Source organism: Capra hircus, chromosome 11 (assembly GCF_001704415.2).
Source record: "Capra hircus breed San Clemente chromosome 11, ASM170441v1, whole genome shotgun sequence".
NCBI lineage: Eukaryota > Metazoa > Chordata > Mammalia > Artiodactyla > Bovidae > Capra > Capra hircus.
The window spans coordinates 91,303,636-91,325,479 of record NC_030818.1 but is presented as its reverse complement, the minus strand read 5'-3'; the positions used below and the strand labels follow the sequence as shown (position 1 = coordinate 91,325,479).

At 39.8% G+C, this 21,844-nt stretch overlaps 1 pseudogene across 1 annotated transcript; it reads right to left on the bottom strand.

The window, feature by feature from the left end:
• LOC102190239 lies at positions 19,025–21,031 on the bottom strand (annotated as a pseudogene). Its single transcript, XR_001918852.1, has one exon. The product of XR_001918852.1 is annotated as a PC4 and SFRS1-interacting protein pseudogene (transcript).

Sequence of the window (21,844 nt, the reverse complement as noted above, 5' to 3'; positions counted from 1 at the left end):
CTGTTGAATGATTATCTCCAGACTGAATGTTGCAGTGAGTCAGCATAATCTAATAAGAGATGCTTTTTAAAAAAGACCCAAAATGAGTTGAATGGTTTAAAAGTAACTATGCTCTATAACAAAGCTCAGATGTAGTTCAGTTCAATTCAATTCAGTTGCTTAGTCGTGTCTGACTCTTTGCGACCCCAGACTGCAGCATGCCAATCTTCCCTGTCCGTCACCAACTCCCATAGCTTACTCAAACCCATGTCCATTGAGTTGGTGATGCCATCCAACCATCTCATCCTCTGTCGTCCCCTTCTCCTCCCACCTTCAAGCTTTCCCAGCATCAGGGTCTTTTCAAATGAGTCAGCTGTTCACATCAGGTGGCCAAAATATTGGAGTTTCAGCTTCAGCATCAATCTTTCCAATGAATATTCAGGACTGATTTCCCTTAGGATGGACTGGTCGGATCTCCTTGCTGTCCAAGGGACTCTCTCAGAAGTAGTTACTGGAACACAAAATTATAAAGCAAACAATAGAGTAAACGTCATAATATATTGAATCCAAATCAAGAATCCAACTATGCAGAAAAGCACAACCTGTAATAGAGAAAAAAAAAATAGAAACAGACTCAGAGATATTATAGAGAAAAAATTAGTGAAAACATTAAAAAAGCTATGACTACTATATGTCATTTGCACAAAGATGTAGAGAAAATATTGAACATATTAGAAATATGGAAGATTTATAAAAGACACAAATGAAACTTATAAAAGAAACAATGCCTGAGATGAGACACTGAATGGATTAATTTCATATTAGACTCAGCAGAAGAAAAGATTAGTGAATGCAAAGACATACAAATAGAACACATTCAAAGAGAAAAAAAAGATTAGAAACAGTATATCAATGAGTTTCAATAAAATACTACATGATACAAAATATATAAATAATTGGAATCACCTCAAAAGAGGAAAGAATGAAGGAAAAGAGTGAAATAGTCTTAATAGCCCATTTAAAAGGAAAAGATTATCAGTTCAGTTTAGTTCAGTCACTCACTCATGTCTGACTCTTTGCGACCCTATGGACTGCAGCACGCCAGGCTTCCCTATCCATCACCAGCTCCCAAAGTTTACTCACTTATGTCCATCTAGTCAGTGATGCCATCCAACCATCTCATTCTCTGTTGTCCCCTTCTCCTCCTGCCTTCAATCTTTCCCACCATCAGGGTCTTTTCAAATGAGTCAGCGCTTTGCATTAGGTGGCCAAAGTATTAGAGTTTCAGCTTCAGCATCAGTCCTTCCAATGAATATTCAGGACTGATTTCCTTTAGGATGGACTGGTTGATCTCCTTGCAGTTCAAGGACAACAGTCCAAAAGCATCAGTTCTTCGGCTCTCAGCTTTCTTTATAGTCCAACTCTCACATCCATACATGACTACCAGAAAAACCATAGCTTTGACTAGACAGACCTCTGTTGGCAAAGTAATGGCTCTGCTTTTTAATAAGCTGTCTAGGTTGGTCATAACTTTTCTTCCAAGGAGCAAGCATCTTTTAATTTCATGGCTGCAGTCACCATCTGCAGTGATTTTGGAGCCCCCTCAAAATAAAGTCTGTCACTGTTTCCACTCTTTCCCCATCTATTTGCCATGATGTGATGGGACCAGATGCCATGATCTTAGTTTTCTGAATGTTGAATTTTAAGTCAACTTTTTCTCTCTCCTCTTTCAAGAGCCTCTCCTCATCAAGAGGTTCTTAGTTCCTCTTCACTTTCTGCCATAAGGGTGGTGTCATCTGCATATCTGAGGTTATTGATATTTCTCCTGGCAATCTCGAGTCTAGCTTGTGCTTCATCCAGTCCAGCATTTCTCATGATGTACTCTGCATATAAGTTAAGTAAGCAGGGTGACAATATACAGCCTTGACATACTACTCTCCTGAATTGCAAACAGTCTGTTGTTCCATGTCCAGTTCTAACTGTTGCTTTTTGACCTGCATACAAATTTCTCAGGAGGCATGTAAGGTGGTCTGGTATTTCCATCTCTTGAAGAATTTTCCAGTTTGTTGTGATCCACATAGTCAAAAGCTTTTTGCATAGTCAATAAAGCAGAAGTAGATGTTTTTTCTGGAACTCTTGCTTTTTCAATGATCCAGGGGATGCTGGTAATTTGATCTCTGGTTCCTCTGCCTTTTCAAAATTCAACTTGAACATCTGGAGGTTCATGCTTCATGTACTGTTGAAGCCTAGTTTGGACAGTTTTGATCATTACTTTACTAGTGTGAGAGATAAGGGCAATTGTGCAGTAGTTTGAGCATTCTTTGGCATTGCCTTTCTTTGGGATTGGAATGAAAACTGACCTTTTCCAGTCCAGTGGCCACTGCCGAGTTTTCCAAATTTGCTGGCATATTATCAGATTGGATTAAAAATTTTGAATTGTATTAAAAGATTATCAGATTGAATTAAAAAACAGCAATAAGACTCAAGTATATACTGCTGACAAGAATCCTATGAAAGATATAAATGTTGACATAAATTATAGGTTGAAATAAAAGGACCTAAGGAAACATTCATATTAATCTGAATGAAATAAAATTTAAGTTACTATATTAATCAGACAAGGTGGACTTCAGAGCAAAAATCTTATTTAAAATGGTAATTTCAGAATGATAAAGAAGTGATAACATCAAGAGGGCATAGTGGCACAAAATGACTATGCATCTTATTATCAGAATTTCTAAATACATACATCAAAAGCAAGGAGAAAGAAATAGACAAGCCCACAATTAAGGTCAGACATTTCAACCTCCCTGTATCATTACCTGATAGAAGAACTAAATAGACTTTCATTAAGGATATTTAAGATCTGAGCAGCATCATTAATCAAATTGACCTTGTAGACATTTATAGAAAACCTAAACCCAACCCAGAATACATAATCTTTACAAGTTTGAACAAAGATACAGTGTATTCTGGATTACAAAACAATTCTCAATAAATAAAAAAAGTTTCTGATCATATGAATTTTATTTATTTGTTTATTGCACAACAGAATTAAGTTGAAAATTAAAGATAGATATTTGCAAAACTCCCAAATTTCTAGAAACTCAAGGACACATTTTTAAATAACATGTAGACCAATCAACAAATCAGAAAATATCTTTTAAAGAATAAAAATGGAAACACATGTCAAAAATTGTCATGGGTGTTAATAGTGTTTAATTAGGAAGTTATCATACTAACGAACTCAAATCAATGGCTTCCACTTTCAACTTAAAAATACAAAACAAGCAGGGATAAAAATAGTAGGTGCAAAAATCAGAGAAATATAAAAGTAAAAGCAAGTGATGAAAACAATGAAACCAAAATTTGTTTCTTCTGCAAAGTTATTATCATTAACAAATTTTAGCTAGTCCTATAAGAGAAAATAATATAAAACTTAGAATTAATATCAGGAATAAAAGAGGAAGCATACAAGTTCCATAGATGTTAAAAGAATAATAAATATTGTGAACAACTTTATAGTAATACATTTAACAGCCTAGGTAAAACAGATTAATTCCTTGAAAGAAACAAACTTCCAAAATTTTCTCCAAAAGAAACAGATTAACTGAGCAGTTTTACATCTATTTAAATGTTAAAAGTGTAGTTTAAAACTTCTCCTTAAAAATTTTTGGACACATATCTGGTGTCACTGGTATTTAAGCAAGAAACAACACAAATGCTACCCAAACTATTGCAGAAAACTGATGAAGAAGGAATAATTTCACACTAATTCCACGAGTTCAGCTTTACCTGGACACTCAAACCAGATAAAGACATTATAAGAAAAAAGAATGCTTTATGAATATAGATGCAAATATTCTTATTATAATTTAAACAGCTAGAGAATGATCGAAAATACAATAGTCAATAATGTGGCTTTACTTATTGGTGGCTCAGATGGTAAAGCGTCTGCCTACAGTGCGGGAGACCCGGGTTCAATCCCTGGGTCGGGAAGATCTCCTGGAGAAGGGAATGGCACCCCACTCCAGTACTCTTGCCTGGAAAATCCCATGGACGGAGGAGCCTGGTAGGCTACAGTCCATGGGGTTGCAAAGATTCGGACATGACTGAGCGACTTCACTTTCACTTTTCACTTATTGTTATGACTGTGTTCAGTTCAGTCTCTAAGTCATGTCTGACTCTTTGTGACCCCATGGACTGTAGCCCGCCAGGCTCCTCTGTACATGTGATTTTCCAGGCAAGAATACATCTTGTCATTTCCTTCTCCAGGGGATCTTCCCAACCCAGGAATCAAAACAGAGTCTCCTGCATTGCAGGTGGATTCTTTACAAGCTGAGCTACCAGGGAAGATTTTATTTAAAAATAATATTTATTTAATACCTATATTAAAAGGGATCTATGTATTATTTTCAGGTCTAATTTTACAGGCAGTTTTTACAGAGTGCTTACTTTGTGTCAGTCTCTTTGCTCAGCACTTTATATATAATTTCTTTTTTAATCCTATCAGATATTTCACAGAGACCACTTTTCACACTGTTTCACCTGTAAGGAAGTCAAAGTCAGAGCTTGAGTAACTCATCCAAAGTCACTCAGCTTATAAGACCCTGTATTTCGATACACTGCTGTTTAGCAACAGAAATCCCATGCCAGGCCGTTAGTTCATTCTGTCCCATGAAAACTATTTAAAATGAGTTAAGCTTATTTTCCTGTATCCTTGACTTCTTGTTTCCAACATATTTCATCTAAATATTCTTCCACAAGTGAGTTCTCAGGTTACTTGTAAACAAGCGCAGGTTGCCCAACCTGTGGTCTTTCTGATATTTGCGCAAACCTTAAGAATCCTCTTTCCCAGATAAGCATCTGCAATTCTGCAGTTTTCTCCATGAATTACTATTCCTCAAAGGTACACTGTTCTAATGACACATCTGGATATGGTTTAAATTGATGTACCACTGATGATATTTTTGTTTAGTGAATTTCAAGTGTTCTATCTCTTGTGGTTCAATGAAAAAGAATTAGAAAACTCAGTTTGTTAAAAAACAAAAACAAATGAATAATTACTTTTTAAAAATTCTGTACTTCATTAGATTCAATCTGTTTAACTTTTATTTTACCATGAATTAGTCAAAATAGACCCCAGTACAAAAATTAAGATCAAGCAAATGGGGGACATTCTGAGTCAGTAAGTCTTATTTTGTTGTTTAGTCACTAAGTTGTGTCTGACTCTTTGCGACCCTGTGGGCTGTAGCCCACCAGGCTCCTCTGTCCATGGGATTTTCCAGGCAAGAACACTGGAGTGGGTTGCCATTTCCTTCTCTAGGGGATCTTCCCAACCCATGGATCAAACCCACATCTTCTGCATTGGCAAGTAGATTCTTTACCACTGAGCCACCAGGGAAGCTCACCATTCTTTCTATTTCTGAGTTAATTCTTACAGAGCTAAAATTATTACACAAATTATTGCAGCAAAATGTATAGATAGAAGTACTGAAATCATCCCCTTTCATTCATTATCAGTCCTTTACCATGTAACTGTTTCAGGAAGTACAGACTATACTAAACACAGATGTTTTATATTTTTCTTATGATGAGATGCTCTATTAAAGATGAAATAAATAAATAACCTATGGTTGTGTAAATTATTCAAAATGATACTAAATATGTGTATAGAATTTAAAACAATTTTCTAAAACATTTTTCAGTTAATATTCTTAATTGTAATATGAGATAGGCATCATTTTCATATGAAATTAAAGCTTAGAAGCTGAGGCTCGTATATAGAAAGTAACATGGAAAGGTGAGAATTTATCAGGTACAACCAGACTTTGCTTTCAGTTACACAAGAATTCTTTCAAGTGTGTTATTTTGTTGTTGATTTCCTTTTTTATTTTTAAAATAATATACTTCACAGCTGCTGGTGGATTTCAGTGGCACTCATGTAAGTCCATATACATACAGTTTAAAGTGCTGCTAATGTCTACAGTTGACTATTGGAACCATTACTGCATCTATTGTTGTATACGCCAAATTTTTTCCAACATAGCTCTGATTATGCACATTCTTTTATGGTGATTTTGCCCTAAACGTAGCCAGATGTACTGCACTCTGCTCTTCGGGAAGGTTATTAGGGAGTGATTTATTGATGGCATTCAGAACGCTTTATGGCTCCAAGGTCACAGCGGTAACATCCGCCTGCCTGTCTACCAGGGTATCACGCCTTGTTTCCTGGAGTTGCAAAACGTGAAGCCCAGGCCTCCATCTGATTTTACTTCCTTACATTTGTGCTGACTCCATCTAGGTTGTCCTGAAAATGGGAAAATGTACACCAAAAAGAAAAAAGGCAGGAAGACGAATAAATGCTCTCATGTTATAAATCTGAGTAGTATGTTAATTAAAGGAGTGTTTCTTTGCCCTCCTATTTGGTTCATATTTTAAAACAGCTCATTTGCTGTTCTGGGTTAAATCACTTTCTGACATTGTCTTGTTTGTTAGTGATTCTAAAAAACACAATGTTAAATCATATCAGTAAAACACAAGAAGACGTGGACATTTTACTGTCCGTGTGTAAAAACAAGTGTCTATGTCATTTAAGGATGAAAAAGAAACAGAAAAACAGAATCACCATGCCAAGTTAGTGCAACTGGCTTGTTACAAAAGATTTAATACTGATGATAGGAACTATTTAGATAAGTCAGAATTTTAGGATTAATGTTTAAATCTTGGCCTCTTGACTTATTTGCTTAAAGATTATTCCAACATTTTCCTGTTTGCAATAATACGGCTAATGTTTGAAGATCAGTATTTCATTCTTTACTACTGTTCTCATCAATAAAATCACAGTTTGTCCAGAAATGTTGGATTATTTTAGGCCATACAGATTTGGTGTGTAGGGGGGCATAGAGAAGGCAAAATGTGTTTCACTTTTGAAATTTATCGACTGGCTTCAAAGTTACAATTAGGGGATCTGCTATGTGTAGTGGCCACAGCTTCTTCTTTTTTTTTTTAATTTTTATTTTTACTTTATTTTACTTTACAATACTGTATTGGTTTTGCCATACACTGACATGAATCCACCACGGGTGTACATGCGATCCCAAACATGAACCCCCCTCCCACCTGCCTCCCCACAACATCCCTCTGGATCATCCCCATGCACCAGCCCCAAGCATGCTGTATCCTGCATCGGACATAGACTGGTGATTCGATTCTTACATGATAGTATACATGTTTCACTGCCATTCTCCCAAATCATCCCACCCTCTCCGAGTCCAAAAGTCCACTATACACATCTGTGTCTTTTTTGCTGTCTTGCATTTATATGCATAATTGCATTCAGTTCCCACAACCAAACATAAGATGCTGATTATTAGCCTCATCTTATAAACAAGGGAATTAGGGATGAGACCTACTCTTTTTCTCTAAAAATTTTATTGGACTGTAGTTGGTTTACAATGCTGTTGGTTTCAGATGTACAATAAAGTGATTCAATTTTATATACTCATATATTCATTCTTTTTCTGATTCCTTTTCTATAGAGATTATCACAGAATATTGTGTAGAGTTTCCTGTTGATTATGTGTCTTATATACACCAGGTGAGTGGGTCCTGACAGGCAGAATGGTATCAAGCAGTCGTCTAAGCCCAACACCCATGCACTGGGAAAATTACTGAATGAACACACCAGGACTCAATTTTCAAGCTCATTTTGCTTTCTCTTCCCCTGTGCACCTGGTTGAATGGTGTTTTCCCTTTTTGTCACCACGTTGATTTTGCTGATTTCCTCTGCATGTCCTCTGCAGCTGTACCGGATGCCACCTGGTACCCCTGGCCAGCAACTGGCAGCTGGCTGCTGTCCTGATCAGGGTGCACCCTTACATCACTGGCCGCCTCTCCCCCGCATATCTTTTCTAATCCACCTCCCTGGGCATCTCTTCCTCACATCATTACCCACTCACGTCTCCAGCCCAGTGATCAAGGCTGCCTTCATAATCTAGGCAATCATCTTTGTGTTGTTGAACCTTGACTTTGAACTTCAGGGTTCTGCTCCACAATCAGGGTATAGCACCTTTTTTAAAGCAGTTCAGATTCACCATTACCACGTGGGCAGGATTTGTGGTGGGTCACATAGCTTCGGTGTAAGTTCCTGCTTTGTTAAACCACCTCCACTAGGGGTTGAGGTGCTTTCACAGCTGATGCTGAGCCAGTCCCTGTAATGATGACAATGCCACCTGCACGCTGCCCAGGGACAAGCCCTGTACCAGGTGTTCTGCATGTGTTATTTCCAGTCTTAGTGAAGTCTTAAAATACATGCTATCATACCCGTAAGGGACTCATGACCTGCTTATAGGAGAATACAGTCAAAATACAACTTAGGGGCCAAATTCCTGTCCTCTTTGCCACATTCTAGAATACTAGCAGATGTGGGCTGGTGGCCAGGAGACACACATGGAGCCCCTGGTCCCCCACGCTTCAGATTTCTGATGGCTTCTGCTTGATTCGTGCAAGCTGGGACTGCAGTGCTGCTCTGGAGTGGACATAAAAGCCATCATACACCTAGTGGTGGCAGAGAAGGAAACGGCAGCCCACTCCACTATTCTTGCCTGGAAAACCCCACGGACAGAGGAGCCTGGAGGGCTATCCTCCATGAGGTTGCAGAGTCAGACACGACTGCGCCGGCTTAGCATGTACCCACCTAGGGCTGGAATGGTTAAGCACGCACACTCTCTCCTCACCCTGTGAGCTGAAAAACAGCATCCCTATCCTACAGGCTTCTCGAGGCATGTAATCAACCTGGAAACATCACGCAAGAACCAGCTCCCAGCTCCCAGGGGTCTAGCTGCTTTCTCTATGCGGGCTCTTAACCATCACTATACCTGTCTCATGCTGAGTTCTTGCTTATTTCTTGACTCCTAGCCTTACCCCTTATTTCATGTTCTAAATCAAATATTTTGGTCATCTGCAAGTATAAGGTTTCTACCTTATTTGATGTAATGGCTATGGTTCTGAGGGCCCCAGAACACTTGTTGCAAAATAAGCTAAATCTTTCTGGGACCCTAAGGTATCCTCCAGCTCAATACGTTTGCACTTTGTAGTAGAAGAGTACTTTATCCAAATATTTGATCCATATGTACAGTATCCAGTTTTTAAAGCATTTTTACTTGGCACTAAAAAATGTTATTTTGGGAAACGTTAACAATTGCTAAGATTCTTCAAGCCTGTTAATATGCATTTTGATCACTGAGTATTTACAAGCTTTAAAAGCAAATCTTTAAGAATAATCTGGTCATGTTAATGAAAGGAAATAATGATTAGAATTAGTGAGACATTTGCGCAAAAACATTCTCTCTCTGCTCTGATGAAGAAAAGATAAATTTAGTAAGAAATGTTAACGCAAACTCACTTAGGCATTTTCTCTTATTTTGGTCTGTTTCCATTTTTCTCATGAACAGAACTTTGTATTTATTGACAGTATGCTATATTTAAAATTTCTAAATACAATTTTATACTTAAGCATTCTGCTTCATAGCATACACAGATGTAGTGTGACTTATTTGATAGATATCAAATATTTCATGTAAAAAATAGTGCAGTTCTACAGTACTTTAGTGTCTTGTGTCTTGAATTCACCAGTCTAGAATATTCTTACCCAGATAACGTCAGGCAGTAACTGGGTTTGGCACTGATACCCATTCAGGCTGGTGAAATAGACAATTTTTATTTTAGTGTTTTAGTACTCTCAAATGTAATGAAGTAGCATATAAGTCAGAGGACGGATTATGGCATAAATTAAAAATGCAGATTTAGAGACCGAAAATCTACGTCTTTTCTTTAACTATGGGATTGCTAGGAGATGTTAGGAGCACTATTTTATTAATCTGTCCTTCAGAATTAGCTTCCTGTTAACCATTCTTCACCGGTTACTACCAGCAAACCATTGCCAAGATTGATCACCCAATACCACAGCAACTAGTCTGTTATGAATAAAAGATGACCAAGTGGGTAAAAGAACAGAAAATCTCAAAGTCGTTAGGGCGATGAAACTTACACACTGATGCATTTTGTACTTCATTATAACATCATGAGAATACCCCTTGCATACAACATATTTTTTTAAAGGAACTGAAACTGAATTGTGGCAGAGGAAAATCACTGGAGTTTATGGACCACTGAGATGTGTTGTTGTGGACAAGAAGCCTCTCCTTTTTGCTGGGAGAAGAACCGTGGATTTGTAAGAGAAGAATTAAGCAACGGTCTTTAGCATGACCCAGCTCCTCCATCCCGGGCTTGGTGGTAAGCTACCTATGATGTAATACAGCAGATCTATTTATCTAGGCTCTGCTCCCCTCAGTAAATGCTTAAGCTCTTGAATGTGAGGACAATCTTGTACATTGCCGTTCATCCCACTCACAGTATCCAAATAAACTGTCAGTCCTGCATAAATATTTACTGAATAGATACCAAACATTCAGAAAAATATTTGGAAGGAGGAGACCAGCAAGAGAACACAGACCATTTCAAATTCTTTTTCTTGGGGAAATATTCAACACAGGGACCATTCTTTAACTGGGCCTTTCCTAGGGGACTGATCTGAGGATCAATATAGCTACAGGCAAGCCCATTTATGGAAATTATTGTCACTAATCTCACACTTTAATCCTTCCAGCAGTTTCAGTCGTGGTTTAACCTTTCTTGCAGGCATCACTAGGTCATACTTCAGTATCATCAGACACTTGCTTCTGGTAGTAAATGGTTCTGGGAAATTAATTAATTCAGACTTAGCACTTATCACATTGAGAAATGAATGCATTTGAACAATAGCTGCCTAGTTCAACATTTTTATATGTACTCTATTTTTCTAATCCTTACAGGGGTTTTCACCTAGAGGTCTTTTCATTATTTAAGACACGAATCCCTGAGGCCCGGAGTGAATCTGGCATGCATTTATTATTTAGTCATGATTATCCTTTTCTGGGCTTCGCTGGTGGCTTAGACAGACAAGAATCTGCCTGCAGTGCCAGAGACCTGGGTTCAATCTCTGGGTCCAGAAGATCCCCTGGAGTAGGGAATGGCTACCCACTCCAGTATTCTTGCCTGGAGAATTCCATGGATGGAGGAGCCTGGTGGGCTACAGTCCATGGGGTGGCAAAGAGTCGGACACGACTGAGCAACTGAGACACACATTCTTTCTGCTCAGGCTCAGTTGGTGTCTGCACTTAAGAGTCTTTCAGTTGCTCTAACACTTCAGGGGACTCCACTTACATCTCTCTGACCAGGATCTCTTCACCCTTCTCAGTTCCCAACCCTCTTTCTTACATACTCTGCTCTGGATTTAATGAATGGATTTCTCAGTTTCCTGAGAAGCCATGTGCTATCATCACTCTGCTTTTTCTATTTGGCTCCCTCCCCACTTTTTCATGCTCTCTAAAAAGTGATGCAACAGCTAGTCTATTCTCAAACCTCCAATCAAGCATCCCTCTAGAAGGAATCCTTTCCAATAATCGTCTCTGTCTGTCTGGGGATTGTCTACCGGTAGTAACAACACCTGGCATATCATGACACATTGTTGGTGTTCAGTCACTTAGTCATGACTGACTCTTTGTGGCCCCATGGACTGTAGCTCACCAGGCTCCTTTCTCCACGGGATTTCCCAGGCAAGAATGCTGGAGTGGATTGCCATTTCCATTTCCAGGGGATCTTCCCGACTCAGGGAGCAAACCTGCATCTTCTGCTTTGGCAAGCGAATTCCTTACTACTGAGCCACCTAGGAAGCCCATGACACTTATCAAGCTGTATTGTAATTGACTATCTGCCTGCATAAATTAGCCATTTCAGGAGATAAGAGCCTGGGGAGTTTATCTTTTTACACTTAGATTCAAGATCAGTGTCCATATATTGTAAGTACTCAGAATAGTTGGGAATTGATCATCATAATAATCTTATGATTATACATTTATTGCTTTTTCCAATCACAAATTTCATCTGTGCAACATTGCAAGAAATTTCCCAATCCTAGAGTTATAACTAGGTAGAATCCACAAACTTCTGTTCAGTTTGATTTCTGAGTTCACTTTGATTTTTAGGCTTTCCTGGTGGCTCAGATGCTAAAGAATCTGCCTGCAATGCAGGAGACCTGGGTTCGATCCCTGGGTTGGGAAGATCCCCTGGAGAAAGCCATGGCAACCCCAGTCCAATATTCTTTCCTGGAGAATCCCCATGGACAGAGGAGCCTGGAGGGTGACAGTCCATGGGGTCGCAAAGAGTTGGACACGACTGAGTGACTAAGCACAACACTCAGCCTCCAGCATTAGGGCTGCTGTCTCCTGTGCAGCCTGGAGATGGGGAGGGATGGTTCACCTTGAGGCACATCCTCACCTTCCATCAAGGTCTCCTTATTTGGAAGAAAGGGGAACAGGGGCAGGGGTGGCTAGCCAAATCCCGGGGAAGGAATGAATTCCTGACACAGCTCTGGTCCCTTCTTGTCGATGGTACCTGTGGTTTCTGTGTGCACGATACATGGCTGCCTGTGGGGACCACCACCTTGGTCACGTGCATCATGAATGACTGTCTCAGATGTGAACACAGATTACCGATTAGCCCCAGTCTAGGTATATACTCCCATCTTATTTTCAGAGATGAGGGTTGCATTTGCTGGGCTGTATATCTTGTCCCTGCTCCCCTATTAGTCTCCATGGTTCTTTCCTGTGAAGCATAAAAATTCAGGACCCTTTCAACACTCTCCAAAAGCTGCAGGGGACTGGAGGGGAGAGAAGGCGGCGTCACGTCTTGCTCAGAATCACTTGATGATGCTTGCACACACTCCTACCTCCAGCCGTGTACACACATCTCTTCCGAGAGCTACTCCTTCCTCTCCCCTCGGGTTCCCTGCCTCCAGACACGGAGCCTGACTCCCTTTGCCTGCAGAGAGAAGACAAGCATCCCCTACAGCTGCCAGCACGGGGAACTTGCACTTTCCAATGAGGAAGGTGGTCACAGCCTCTCCCCCCATCCAGCGCTCTCACACAGTCAAATCTGCTTCAAGCCGATCAAGAAAATTCAGTCGGAGATGGTTTGTATGCAGCAACCTTATAGGAACTAACAGTAACTGATGTTTGTTGTTTCTTTTCCTAGGGATGTGACCACTACATAATCAATCTGTTTATCTTCTTCACTGGACCCCCCCACATAAACCTTCCTAAGATGTTGCATTAAAAATATGCAATTGGTTGGTGTCTTATTACTCTGGAAAAATACACAGTTTTAATCAGCATGCACTACTCTGATAGTTCTCTCACCTGCAGTTAACAGTGAACGATCCCTCAGGATTTGGAGGAACGAGAATCTGTGTAGGCAGAAACCGAAAAGCAGCACAGAAAAGGAAGGTGTTCTTCGTGCCAAACCACACCCCAGTGCATCTCCAATGTGGACAAACCCAGACGGAATCCTGCGCTTTCCCGTCTGAGACGCACACAAATACATCCACCAAGGGGACAGAGGTCAGTGGATTTCTTTAGAGCGCCCTTTGCTCACTGCTGGTCCAACGTCAGCATCCTAAAAACATCTACCAAAACTTGACCTCGAATGTGAAAAATCACACTTCAGTCTCTTCAGTCTGAGAAATAGCTGCAGCTGATATCTCTCCACCTACAGGGTGCAGTGTGGTCAGGGTATAATTAGGATAATTCTCAATCAACTTTTCTGCCTTTGAATCACTTGAGGAAGTCATTGTTCCCCATTTCTCCACCTTTCTAAATTTTGTTTTCCCCATGAGATACATGTGAAGAGATGGGCTAATGAATAAGAGATTCTGAGAGTCATTTATAGACTATAGTCATTTACAGACCATTAAAAGAATGAGAAATCAGCTTAACTTAAAAGTTAATACAAGTGGGCTAAACAGTCTCATTGGAAAAGACCCTGATGCTGGCAAAGATTGATGGCAAGAAGAGAAGGTAGCGACAGAGGATGAGATGGTTGGATGGCATTACTGACTCAATGGACAGGAGTCTGAGCAAACTCTAGGAGACTGTGAAGGACAGGGAAGTCTGGTGTGCTGCAGTCCGTGGGGTCGCAAAGAGTTGGACGCAGGTTAGTGATGGAATAACGGTCTCAGATCTCTTTCACAAGTGTGTAAACTCTAAGTAGATTAGTCTGTGCATCACACTGACATGCTACTTAGAAGAAGAAAAGGTGCAGGCTTTGAAGCTTTGACGCTCACCTGTGCTTAGGGATTAATACCAGCAGCAAATAATACAGTCTTAGCGGCCTATTTGCCAGCAAGTAACCTCCATTTGAGGCTGTAAGACTGTAACATGTTAAAATTCACCTCCCTAATTTTCCTCAGCTTCCCTCCAGAGGGTCTGTGGCTCCTCATTAGTCCTGGGATAGTGGAAGCTGAAGTGGTTGTAGTCCCTAGAGAAAGAATGATATTATTTCACCATCACTGCTTGCCCATCTGAGTCCACAGTCCTCTGCTTCTGTGCCTCCTTGAAGACATTACTTCTAGATTAAAACCTCCTGTGCCCTCCAACAGCCTTTCCACAGCACTCCCATCCTTCTAGAAGTTGAATGTTAAATTAATGAGCATACAAATAAGAACAGGAAAGTTACTATTCTATATATAGAGTTATACATGGTTATGAAACCCGACACATTGGCTGAGCCCTGGCTTTTATGCCAGCTGTCAGATATGGGTTGTCTCACAGGCTCTGCACACCTGAATGAAGTTGGGTATGCCGTTCACAGCTGGGAAAAGGCAGGCTTAGAGAACTGAACTGAATTCTAGGTAGAAAACCTAAGAAGTGGTTTTTATTCTCTCTCTTTGCCCAAGGTATCTCAATCCAGAGTCAGACTCTAAATATAGAAACTTGCAATAGAAAAGTTCATACAGGAAAATGTGTAAGCTAAAAGAAGATTCTGAAATACAGCCGACACCTTGCAGTTTGCCCACAGTGAGAGAGGTAAGAAAAGGAATTTCAGGCTCCTCATCTCCCATTTTTTATGCCTGAAGGGACTGGAAACTTTACTGGCCAATTTCTTCAATTTTCCACGTGTGCCTGCAGCTCATGGTTAGGCTGAGAAGCATAACCTTGTATACTTACTGCTGGATCAGGGCTTACAAAGCCCAGGGCCCCTGTGCCCTAGGCAGACACCGGCCTGCGAGGTGGCGGCTGCCTCAGGGCCAGAAAAGAGTCGTGTGAGTCCTGTCTCTGAGTGCCTCTGGCTTAGCGCCTTCCCTGACCTTGAAGCAGGTGTGGAGAGACTTCTGCTCACCCAGCTGGTACGCCCGGTCCCAGCCACTCCACTTGAGAAAGAACGCTGTGACGGCGTAACACAGGCTCCTGTATGAAACTAGTTTTCCTGTGTGATAGCGTTCACTGAAGTTGGTCTCCAGAATCTAGCCTGGCCCTAGGTATTTAGCTTTTCTATTATTTGTGGACCTCTGAATTTGTGGTTCTCGTGAAAGAAGAAAAAAAGGAATGATGGAAGAAAGGATAGAGAGAGAAAGGAAAAAGAAAGGAGGAAAAGAAGACAAGAAAAAAGAAAGAAACAAAAAGAGTCAAGACGAAAGAAAGAAAATAAGGGGAGAAGAAAGTGATGATATGTTTTTAAGATTTTTGCTTAATTTCTGAATGAATGTCTTTAATAAGCTTCATGGGAACGGAGGGGGAAATTCCCCCAGAGTAATATTCCTTGGGCCCCTTATTTCTACATGCAGTTGGCTTGGCCAGTTTCTTTCTTGGACAGAACCCTCTGTTGCAACAATGAAACTTCTCTGTCTTCTCCAAGCAGAAAAGACATTTCTTAAAAGACATTAGATGCGCAGAATGGTTGACTCCAGGCTGAGCTGTGGGGGCGCTCCCTGCCCAACCATGCACCAAATGGCCCACTGCTATGTTAAAATTAAATGTCAGAATGTTAAGTACTGCAGCCTGTATCTCAGCCACTCCTGCATTAAAAACATGAAAGCACAACCTAGTACAATCCACCCTGCACCAGCCGTGTTACTAGACCTGGAGCTGTTTGCTGATCAGAAAATGTGGAATGGTTCCCAAAGTGGGCTGAACACCTGCCAATTAGCTAGCTGATGTTCTTGGGATTTTTATTTTTTGTCTTCCCAGAACTTCTGGTCACTATTCACATTTGGAACTGTTGTACAAGGTGGCCCTCCAGGTTCCCTGTAGTGATGGAAATAGTTCTAGGTTTGTAAGAAAAAATAAGAGCCGACACCAGTCTCCAGACTCCCGGGAAGCCTGACCTATATCAGAGGACATTTTTCAAAACAAAAGACCTATGCAAAATTCAAATTGGAACAAAGACCCAGGTAGCAATTACTGCAACCCCCTGTTTTTCCACTTTCCACAAAGCTGAAAATTCATGCTTAAAAACCAGTGAGGCTCAGTCAGGTATAAAGGCGCGTGCAGTAATCTGAAACACGTGAGCTGAGTTCTGATTTGCTGCACAAAGATCTTTTGCTCCAGGATATCTCCATTTGGTGACGTACATGAACTGCACCCACGGTTGAAGGACTAAGACAGTTTTTAAGAGGAAGTTACACAGGGCAAGGGAAAGAATGGATTCCCCACTGCAAATAGTTTAAACGTAGCAATTCTCCTTTAGGTAAACCTTCCATGAATGCATGAATGGAAGAAGCTGTGGGCATGGATACCTCGCTCTCTCATCTTAACTAAACTGGAAATCCTTGTGTACTCATGGTGAACAAAATATTAATTCTACTCTTGTTTGATATATGTCCACAGAAAAATGTCCACTTGTGCTGATAGTATTTGTGTTACTTTATTTCAATTAATTGTCAAAGTAATGAATACCAAAGGTAAGGATGCTTGGAAAACACAAAAGAGCATTGATGATAAATAAGAGAGATCAGTGACAGAAGGAAAAATGTCACTCCAAAATCTCTTCATTTTGAACCAAGATGATCGACATTTTGGCAATGTCTCTTTTTTAATATGTATAATCACATGTGTGTGCTAAAATGCTATGTGATCAGCATTGTATCATAATTATTTTCCACATCATTAAATATTTTTCATCAACAACATTCTGAGCAATTCTGTTATTTCATTATATGGATATACCACAGTTACTTAAGCCACTTATATTGCACCTTTTGGAAGTTTCTGGTTTGGGCTATTATGTATACTATTTCTAAATGTCTGCATAGAAACCATTGTGTTAGCAATTGGTTTCTTGGAGGAAAAGTTAGATATTTTAAAAATTCCTGGTAACTATTGTCAGATAAGAAGATGCAGTAATATACTTCCAACAAACACAATTGCAATCCAAACACCAGGCCAATTTCATTTATTTAAAATGTAACTAAGTAAAGGAACATACGATGTTGTATCAATTAGTATTGATGTGATCTCTAGCATGAATTTTTTACTCTTATTTTCAAACACTTGACTCATTTATTAATCACCTATTGATATAAGTTGTAATTACACTGCTTTATTTATCTTGCATTTATATTCATCATATAGTCTCTATAATTTTTATCTATTAATTTACTGCTCATAGTTGTAGTAATATATTTGCCTGTTGATTTGGAAATCTAAGCCTTAGTTTTGGTGTTATTATAACTTGTGATACCTTCTCTTGATTTTAGACTTAGCAAATCTTGCCCGATTTACACACATTTAAAATAAAAAGATGAATTAGTATATATATTTACATATATAAATGTATAGACATACTTTAAAAGCACAATATTAAAACAAGAAACCCTATGTACTCGGCTCATATTTTGAAGAAGAATAATATTGGTGCCACTCAGTTGAACACAGTTGTCCTTTTGTCCCCAGAGGGTAGACGTGATGAATGATTTTCTGTTTAGGGTTTCCTTCTTATTATTTTAGTTTACAACTTTGCCAGTTTTTTTTTTTTTTGATAGAAAAATTCTTTAATCAAAACAAGTTTACATCTTGACACTTATGGCTTAACTAGAATAAATCTGTCCAAGTTTAAATTGTGTAAGGACCAAACAGGTATAATAGCCAGAGTTCCCAGAGTCCTAGTTCCATTGTAAGGCCTCTCTAAAGCAAGACTCCAATTACTGAAATGATTCCAAGTTTTCATCTAAAGATGAAAAAAAATTACCGAGAGGTCAAAGCATACAATGCATGTCACATGCAAACACTGGTATTTAAGCCTTTTTCATGTATTCGTAGTTTCCAAACATGAGAAGCATCTTTTAAGCTACTGTAAACCACCAACTGACCTAGTATTCAAAATATCTTAGAAATCCTGTTTGTTAAAGTTGTTCTTAAAATTCTGTGTTAACCTTTGTTCACTCTGATTTAGTCCATATACATGAAAATACAGACTACTCCTTTACTTTTGTCTACTGCCTCAGAGTAACTAACTTTTTGCAATCCTGTCACATGTATGCATTAGAAATAAAAATTCCCTTCTCATAGTCATGTTTTCAAATAGGTTTGATTCCTTAGATAGTATGTATTTTTTTATTTACGGCAAAAAGCATTATGGATTGCATTTTTTCCAATTAAAAAAATATTTAACGACTTCTTTAATGAGTGGGACTTTTAAAAAAATTCAGAAACTCGAGACATTTCTCAAAAATAAACTTTAATCATGTAGTTCTCAGTTTCAGCTACTGCTGCCTATAAAGGATCTTAAATGGTTGAACCCTAAAAGCCAGATTCATTCCTTCATACACTCCTGCTTACTGCAGGAAACTCACATGTGACTTTCACTGAATTCTCAGCCACAAAACTAAATTACCTTCAGAAGTTAACATGAGTTTTGCACCTTGAAGAATTGTCAGTTCAATGTCAGTTGGGTATCTAGTTGTCATACAAAAAGGCATACAGACTGCACATTATTACCAAGCAGTAAGGTAATGTAGCACAAGGTAGATTGAGATTGAAGTTAACTTTTGATAAGAGAAAGGAAGGAGTGAGTACTTGTATAGAAGTAACATTTTATCAACCATAAAGATGCTTAACTTCTACAAAACCCACAACAGTGAAAAGACAGTCTGGTAAATCCAATTTTTGTAAAAAACTATGCACAAAACCCACAGTATCTGGGAAAAGAGGAGAAGGTTTATACAAGTAGGAGTTTTAAAAAATGTAACTTTTTTCTACTATCAATTACACATTAACATACACACACTAACTGAAAATATACTACAACCGATGTCTGGAAAAGCAGTTTAACCCTTCCTAAATGAACTTCCCCTCACATTTACTGCACAATGTAGCTCTTAATACTGCACAAGTACAATTAGCAATGTTTAGTCACTTTTAAACAAAGATAAGGAGATTTCTCCCTCAAAACAAGTTTTAAACATCAAAACCTATGTTTATAAAAATTTAAAACTTTCAGCAGTCTAAATATTTCAAATGAAAACCATTACAAACTTCTCAAATGTTCTTTATATTCCAGGTATGTCAACCTAGTTATCTATGTAGACTCCTTCAGAGATATTTCAGTCTCTCTCTCTTCACTGGATGGCTTTTTCTTACTGCTGGCCTCGTGGTTGTCTTTGCTTTCTTCATTGCTGTCTCCATTGTGTTGTGGTTGATTACTGTCTTGAGCATCCGATCCTCCATTTAGAGTCTTTGAACCTGTTTGTTCCTTTGCTAGCTTTTTGTTTGGCCCTTTCTTCCCTTGATCTTTGGTTTTATTTGCTTCCTCATGCTGTCTTTGTTCGGCAAGAGATTTGTTCAGCCTTTGTGTGATCACAGAATCTCCTTCACCAACCAAAAACATGTTCTTAAACTTGTTATACAACATTGTAGACTTTTCCATGATAACCTGACTAACTTTGAATCGCCGTGTTTTTTTCAGTGTTGTCATCATCTCTGTGTGTTTTTGAGCTTGTTGCATTGTGACCTGAAGTGAAGCCAGTTCATCCAAAGCCTCAATACATCTGTTGACATCAAGATTATCAATTTTGAGTGAAGTTTTAATTTCAGCACGTATCCTTTGAAGCCGAGAATCCATTGAGGTTTCTCGCTTCTTCTCCACTTTCTTAACTTCTGGCTTCTTTCCTTCATCTTTATTCTGCTGCTCAGTTTCCATCTGTTCTTCTTGCTTGCGTTTTCCATCTGCAGCCTCTTTCTCATGTTGTCCTTTGAGCATATTCCTTCTATGAGCGGTTTGGAAGTTTCTTCCACCTTTTCTCTTCTTTTCACCTTCTTGATCATCTCCTTCTCCTTCAGAATCAGAGGTTGATGTAACCCCTGTTTTGGCTAAATTTTTCCTTTTTGATTCAACTTCCTTTTCCCCCTCTTTTTTATCTGGCTCTTTTCTTGGCTTTTCTTCTTCCTTCTGGCCCTCTTCGTCCTTTTTAAGCTGTTTTTTAGGTTGTTTTTCCTCTTGCCCCTTTTTCTTGTTTTTGTCTTCTTCAGTTATCATGTCACTCTCTGAAGGACAAGGTTGTTTTACCATCTCGGGTCTGCCTCTTGGTTTCGGAATCTTGACCGCTGTGGCTGCAGGTGGTCCTCTTCTAGGACTCACTTTTAGATTAGCAGATGCTGTTGCTGCGGTCACTACTCCAGCCTCCTCAGTTTCTACTTGGTTATCTGCCTTTCTCTTTCTCCCTCTTCTGGCAGCTTTTGGACTGGTTATGTCAATTGCTTGAGTCACATCCTCATTGCTGGCTTTTTCTTCATGGTCGGTATCTTCCTTTGAAACACTTGTTTCTTTTTCTTCAACTTCAACATCAGATGACAGCATTTGACTGTTGAGCTGATGCCTGTTGACTTGAAAATTTCACTTTCGGATTGTTATCTATCTCCCGTAAACCTTCATTAAAGCCTTTTCGTTTATTTGGTTTGCCGTACTTTTCCTTATTTTCTGAGTAAGGAAATATGTCCTTTGGGCCTAAAAAAGCAGTCTCACGAGTTCCAAAAAAGAAAATCGGTAGTTTGTTTGTGGGTGGTTTTACAGCTCCGTCAGGAACTTCATCTACTCGAGCTGGCCAATGAGGATAACCTTTCATCTTGGCGAAGATGAGGTCCCCAGGTTTGAAGTCGCGAGTCATGCTTCAGGGGCGAAGCCCAGGGAGGAGGTGCAGCGGTGTGGACTGAGAGGGGATGCGGGAGGCCGGACGGAGCCGCGGCTCCCGCGATGGCGGGAGGGGGAGGATGCCTGGGGTGCCCCGACGCGCCTGCCGGGGCCGCGGGCGCTGAGGCTGCGGTGGCGGGCCGGCCGCCCCTGTCCGCGTCCACGCAAGCCACCTGCGCCGCCAGCTGCTGCAGAGCCGTCTCAACGGCTCCAAATAACAACCGCCGCCGCCGTCGTCGCTGCGCTGCTACTTTGCCAGTTTTTAACATTTACCTGTATGAATAGTCTCTGTGCAATCTTTCACAGCTTTTTTTTTTTTTTGCAGTCAACATGATACTCTTTAGTTTCACTTATGTTTATGCGTGGGCTTCCCCCTGGCCCAGCAACAAAAGAGTCTATCTGTCAATCAGGAACCACTGGAGACGCAGGTTCCATCCCTGGGTGGGGAAGATCCCCCGGAGGTGGGCATGACAACCCACTCCAGTATCCTTGCCTGGGAAATCCCATGGACAGAGGAGCCTGGAGGGCTACAGTCCATACGGTCACAAAGAGTCAGACAAGACTGAAGCGATTTAGCACGCACACATGTTTATGTGTATAGCTGTGGTTTATTTTCACTGCTCTATGCTTTATTTTGCATATGTGTAGCAAATTTAATTATATAATCTACCACTGACGAATATTTATTTTTCCAATATATTTTCATCTATAAAACATGCTGCTATAAACATTATTAAACATGTAAACATTAGGATTCAGCTGAGATCCACTAGGGAGAACTGTGAACATTTAATACAAAGACTCG